Genomic DNA, 7,500 nt, shown 5'->3' on the forward strand with positions numbered 1-7,500 from the left:
AGAACTAAATATATTGTCCACAATCATCTTCAAGGGCCGTGCATGTGATCTGCACAACGCAAGAGAAACCGTGAACACATAAAAAACACATGATGCATTAAATTCACAAGAGAAAAAAATTATATATATGCAAAAAAAAAAAAATCAGTTTTATTTTAAGTTTCATGTCATTCTAAATCTGCATTGTTTGGTTAGAAAAAATATTAGCAAAATGGGGATCTGAAATACAGTGGGGAAAAATTAATGCATTTTATGATGCTATTTGCTATTATTTTTATTTTTTGCATTATAGTTTTGTTTTTAGGGGTGGGGGGGGTTGTTGTAATGTGTTTATCTATTTTTTTTTTTTAAATTATATAGATTTTTTTCTCTTTATTTCAATGCGATTAATCGCCTCCAAAATAAAAGTTTTTGTTTCCATAATAAATATACACTGCACACACACATGCATGCATATGCAAGAAAAATGTTATGTTTATATATTAAATATATTTAAATACACATTTTCTAAATATAAATATGTGCATGTAAATATTTTCATAATATAAACATGCATGTGTGTGTATTTATATAATCATAATAAATAAACACAGCACACACACACATATACTATGTAAACAAAAAGGTTTATTTCTGATGCGATTAATGGTGATTTAGAGTTTGACAGCACTATACACACACATGTAGATCCAGTATCTGCTCGTGATGAAGGCTCTGCTCTGTTCCCTCAGGAGTAATACCATCAATTTCCATTCTGGGTTCAATCTGAGCAGCATTTCAGAGCAATTCAGTGTTTCACACACACCGCACCGGCTGGCGATCCCAAGCCCCAGACAGGCAATCTGACGCTCCTGATGAGGAACAGGGAAGCTTAACCTGCTCCGTTCCACAAAATTGTGTTTTACAGAGCCCTGAGCAATCCAGACGGACCGATTACACACAAAACTAATAATAGCAGGCTTTCTGCAGTCCTTTTTAATACCTTTCTACACTGTAAAACCTGATTTTATGTTACTCTAACTCATAAAATAAAGTTAACGAAACTTATTGCACAAGGTTCAAGTCCTATTTAAGCCAGTTTAATGACTTAAAGAGCTAAGCTGATAGTACTAGACAGCTATGTATGTTTTACAGAGTAAGACTAAGAAAAGAGAAGGAAGCAAGCACAATATGATCTCTAAATATAGATGCAAGACTTAAAAGTATAAAAAATGAGTGCTGTCAAATGATTAATCAAAATAATTAATAAAAGTTTTTATGTATTGTGTATATTTATTATGCATTTAAATACAAATACATACATGCATGTATACATTTAGGAAAAATGTTGTTTATTTATTAAATATAGTTTTATAAAAAAAATTTTTACCAAAAATAAAATGTACTCAAATATCTGCAAATGGGTTCATAAAAATAAACTTCATTCATTGGAAAACACATTTTTATTCCAGATATTGCTTCTCAGAAAACAAGACTTTATATTGTATTTTTCCATCTTTTGTTTTTTGAATTAACGATGTTTAGATATTAATGCTGGAAAAAGAAAAGAAGTTCAGTTTTTGCAGTGCATGCTGTAAAAACAGCTTGTTACAGATAAACTGAAGGAAACAGATTTAACAAGCTTGAGATAACAGGCTTTATAATGTGTGTTTTACACAAAGGAGTCTCTGTAGCAATGAGATGCTTTGAACAATACGCTCACCATAATCCAATCAGACGCAGAAAACAAGGCCCAGAGCATTATGGGAAGGGTTTGAGGACTAATGGATATATAATGGATGATGCTGGTTGATTCAGCTGGTCAATGTCACATAATTGATATGGATATGATATATTAATCTGAATATAAGTTATGGGAGAAGCTATCTGTAACCTCATTGTTACACACACCTATATATATATATATATACAGTTAGTAACATAAAATATTTTATATAGCAAAAATAATATATAATTCACTTTTTTATATAATATTTATATAATAATGTACATTATATAAATATATTCTATAAATAAATATACAACATATATCATCAGTCTAGGGTTGATATGGTTAATTAAGAATAAATAATAAGAAAAAAAGAAACTTCAATAAATGAAATATTTAAAACCTATATAAAAAAATGTCTTATTTTCATTTAGTTTGAACTGATGCACTAAAAATAACTAATACTAAAACTGAAATAACGTATAAAAACTATATAGACATTTACGAATAAACATAAAAAATATATATTAAAATTCAAATAAAATTCAAATAAAAAAAATATTAAAAATGAAAATGAATTAAGAATATTAATAAAAACTATAAAATAAGTTTGGTTAAAAAAAGTTACAAATATAAATATATATATAATAAAAATCCAATGATATTTTATATATTTATTTTATAAATATATAGTTAACGGAACTTATTTTGATTTCAAACTCCAGTTCTTCCAGTTCTTCTTTGTGAAGCGGATGAGAAGAAGGACAGCGGTCTGTGATTGAGCAAAGTGCTGCCTTAACAGCAGAGGAGCGAAACCCTGCGGATCCTGAGAGAATAATGAGATCCCGAGCTTCCCACAGAAACTGACCAGAGCCACGGGAACATCGGAGAACATACCGCTTTCTTTTATGCCAAAAATCATTCGGACATTAAGTAAAGATCATGTTCCATGAAGATAGTTTGTAGATCTCCTACCGTAAATATATCAGAACTTAATTTTTTATTAGTAACATGCATTGCTAAGAAGGATTTTATATCGGCCAAATCGCGCAGCACAACTGTGTTCAACACTGATAATAATCAGAAATGTTTCTTGAGCAGTAAATCATCATATTATTCTGATTTCTGAAGATCATGTGACACTGAAGACTGGAGGAATGATGCTGAAAATACAGCGGAGCATCACAGAAATACATTACACTTTAACACAGATTCACACAGAAAACAGATGATTTACACTAGAATAATATTTCACTATTTTATTAAGTTTTTGATCAAATAAATGCAGGCTTGGTGAGCAGAAAAAACTCTTTTAGAAACACTGGTAGTTTACACACACACACACACACACATCAGTATTACTAGTAGTGACTGACTAAACCAACAGCACTAATAAACTCTTGCCAGCTTATAAAAATCAAATCAGGAAAATACTGCGACTGAAAGTTTCTAATCACATGTGTGAGCTTGGGCTCGATATAAATAAGGGTCTAATCCTGCCCTAACAGCAGCTCAACCAGCGTCTCCATACAAACACAGTCTCAAACGCCTCGGTACATCTGCCTGCTTTACACACACACACACACAGCATCACACACACACACACACACACACACACACACACAGCATCACACACACACACACACACACACACGCACAGCATCACACACACAGGATTCATGAATACACTTTAGATATAACTTTGTTTACAATCATGCATTATTGTTTAAACAGTTCCTCACAGGTGACGTCATTTCACTGTAACTGTCTGTGTGTGTGTGTGTGTGTGTGTGTGTGTGTGTGTGTGTGAGTGTGTGTGTGTTTATGTGTGTGTGTGTGCTGATGAAGTGGCACCAGCCGAGAGTTGTTGTGTTTCACTCGCCAATATAAACAAAATAACCTACAACAAACTGCAGTGAGAGAGATAAGAAACACACACACACACACACACACACACACACACTCTCTCTCACACACACATAAACACACACTCTCTCTCACACACATACACACACACACACACACACACACACTCTCTCTCTCTCACACACACACATAAACACACACTCTCTCTCTCTCACACACATACACACACACACAGTTACAGACACACACAGTTACAGACACACACTAAAGTGAGCAGTATCCACTATTTTAATACACTCAGCTCAAAGGTTATGTTTACAATCGCAGACAATTTACATTTATAATATAATATAATATAATATATGATATAATTCAAAACGTTAAATGATGTTACACAATAAACACACTTACTTATATATACACACACATATATATACACACACACACACAAACACACACACACACCATGTTATCACACAACATTTCTGCATTAATTAATATTTAATATACAGATAAAATAATGTACTATAATATTAAAAAGTAATATAAAAGTGTTTAATTCATATTTAACATTAATCACAAATATATAAATCTAGATACATAGATAAAATACATAAATATAAAATATATTACATGTATATATAATGTATATATACATTAAGATTATTAATGTAATATATTGAAGAAACGATGTGTATCATTAAAAACACTCTACAAATAAAAATAGAAAAATTATTTAATGCTGTGAATTCATATTAAAACCTGCAGTCGTATTAAACAATTTCAGAATTCATATTCAAATATTTTAAATATTTCAGTTTCATGATCTTTTATATCATAAAAATAAAAATTCTAAATTAAATTAAATTAAATCTAAAATAAATCTAAATCTAAAATAAATCTAAATCTAAAATAAATCTAAATCTAAAATAAATCTAAATCTAAATTAAATCTAAAATAAATCTAAATCTAAATTAAATCTAAATTAAATCTAAATTAAATTAAATTAAATCTAAATTAAATTAAATTAAATTAAATTAAATTAAATTAAATTAAATTAAATTAAATTAAATTAAATTAAATTAAATTAAATTAAAATCTAAATCTAAATCTAAATCTAAATCAAATTAAATTAAATTAAATTAAATTAAATTAAATTAAATTAAATTAAATTAAATTAAATTAAATTAAATTAAATTAAATTAAATCCTAATATTAAGAGTGATGTGGCTAGCACTTCCATTCATTCTTCTTCCGCTGGCCTCTAAACGCTCTCCATTCTCTCTCAGTTTAAGCTGCTTCGGGCCGTCCCGTCATATTTAAACACTAGTGAACAGAATGGAGTCTTTCTCTGTGACCCCTCTGACCTCTGACCTCCTGCTATCTGAAAGAGTTTAAGGGTGAAAGGTCAAGGTGGAGCCTTGGATGGATATGCCGCTGCGACACGGCCATAAACTGTGAAACGCTGACAGGAACACCGCCGCTTTTATCCCCAACTCCTGCACCGCGCTAAAACATAACGGCCTCTGACGTTAAACTGGAGATAGATGAGAACAGATCCTAATAAAACACAGAGTGTGTGGCTTTTCCCATCGCCAGAGCGGAGTAAGAGAGTGTGTGTGTGTGTGCTTCATCACTATTCCCTGCACTCGTTTCATTCCCATGAGTCCTGAGTTCAAATAATTCTATTTGACATTTAGATGTCAACGATCAGAGCCCAGCGCAGGCTTGACATTTAATTAATGCCGGCGTTATCATTGTCACATTATGAGCACGCCGGTCATTAAATTCTGCACACGCTCACCAAAACACGCATGTAAACTATATGTTATATCATCATCATCATCATCATATCTGTGAGCGGCTGAGAGCGAGGGATGATGGAGCCGGATGCAGGAGAGAATAAAAGCATTAGTCCTGCATGAAGGGGAACAAATTGAGCGTAGCTGGAGAGAAACGCTTCTCCTTCTGGACACAAATCATCATGTTATCAGCCTCTGCTGCAGTCGCCAGCAACAACACTTCAGCTTCATCCTTTAATAATGAATAAAACATATGCTTCTTCTTTGTGACTAATACACACACTATTCTTTGAAAGAGAGAAAGTCTGTCTTCTGGTCAGCAGGGCTGCATTGCATTCATCAAAAACTCAGGAAAAAATGTGAGATATTATTGCTAATTGAAATAGATGTTTTCTGTGTGAATATATAGTCAAATGTAATTTTTGGTGTGAAAATAAATATTTTATAAGTACAAGTTTAGATGACATTTTAATTTAATATTTGATTTAATATACAGTATATCATTAATTACTTAATATGCATAATATAAGAATGTAATGTAATAAAATAGATCTAATATAATATAACACTATTTATTCAGGGTGGGTAAATGATAATATACTATACTTACAATTATTGATACTTTAAAGTAAAATAAATATAACAATATTATAAATATAGCAAAATAAATATAATCGAGAGAAAATTGTCATATTTTGTGTGTATGTAATTATATATATATATATATGTAATATTCATAATTTAATACATGGTGTAAATATGTAATAAATGTAATAAAACAGACACTATACAATATAATGTAATACTAGTTTAATAACTATTTATTGAGGGTGTGTACATAACAGAATTTCTTTAATATTTACAACATATAATAATATTATAATATAATATAGAAACATTATAAATATAATAAAATAAATGTAATTAAATTAAGCGTAAATTAAGATTCATTTTTTTTATGTCAAATTTAAAATGTATAATAATTAATATTGATGAGTAACCGATGACAGAATTAGATTTTTGGGGTGAACTCCTGACGGTTCAGCTGGGATTCAAAGCTTTTAGTGGAAGTGAGCACCGTTCCAGAGGGACTTTAGCACTTGTTCGTCTGTGAATCTGAATCTGCCCGAGGCGCCGGCGCTTTCCGCAGGGACAGGAAGGAAGGACTCCGGAGTAATGCCCTACTTCAGGGATAAAAGGCAGGTTTACTCTATTTACCGCGCTGCTCATGTAAAATCAATTCTAAAGAGCTGCTCAAATATGCAGGTCCATGTGGTCTGAAAACAAATGCTGATCTTAATGTTTTTGCTCCTGTAAGAAGGTCCTGAGGATCAGGGAACGAAGGCTGTCCTCAAATGACTAAGTGCTAAAGTCAACCTTACTATCAGAAGGCATAATAAAAGTCCTGTGGATAATACTGCTTCTAACACACACACACACACACACTGCCTGATCGCCCTCAGATGCTAATATCACATCACACTGCACTAGTGCTCGTAAATCTACTTAAAGATCTGGGCTGGTGACTCAAAACTACAACCCTGAGTTTGAAACCTGAATACTAAAGGAGAAAAAATAAGTGAAATCAAATCTTACATGAAGCCTGAGCAACTGGATCATGTTTGACTGCAAATACAAGTATTAAATATTAAACATTGCAAATATTGCAGTGGACTTTAATCATAACTTTAACGCTAGAATTGATTTATTGCATTTTCTTCTTGATTTTTGGTGAACATTTCGCAGCTTTAATTGAGCATTATTCAGATTAAACTAAAATTTGTTAAGCAGTTATATTACTGCTAATGAAAACAAACTCAAACTTAATGTAGATTAACTGAAGCAAAACAAATAATATTACTGGATAGACTGAAATTAAATTAAAATAGTTTTCAAATTTTATTACCTGCATTAATAAAACATTAACAAGGCTAAACTAAAACCATAGAAAATAACTTTAACTGAATAATAAAATAACATAAACCAAACTTTTTCTTTCTTATTTTCAGCGAGTTTAACCTGATTCATTAAAATAACTAAAACTGAAATTTCATAAAACTGAAAAATTATTTAATTTTTGGTGTGATGTAAAGCTGAATTTTTTAGCTGTCAATTAATGCATCC

General features: G+C 31.0%; 1 protein-coding gene across 10 annotated transcripts in view; it reads right to left on the reverse strand.

The window, feature by feature from the left end:
- Positions 1-7,500, reverse strand: part of LOC132116459 (receptor-type tyrosine-protein phosphatase mu-like) — a 214,041-nt gene that overhangs the window by 118,640 nt on the left and 87,901 nt on the right. The gene's annotated exons all lie outside the window — the stretch shown is intronic.

The sequence above is a fragment of the Carassius carassius genome, chromosome 35 (assembly GCF_963082965.1).
Source record: "Carassius carassius chromosome 35, fCarCar2.1, whole genome shotgun sequence".
Lineage (NCBI taxonomy): Eukaryota > Metazoa > Chordata > Actinopteri > Cypriniformes > Cyprinidae > Carassius > Carassius carassius.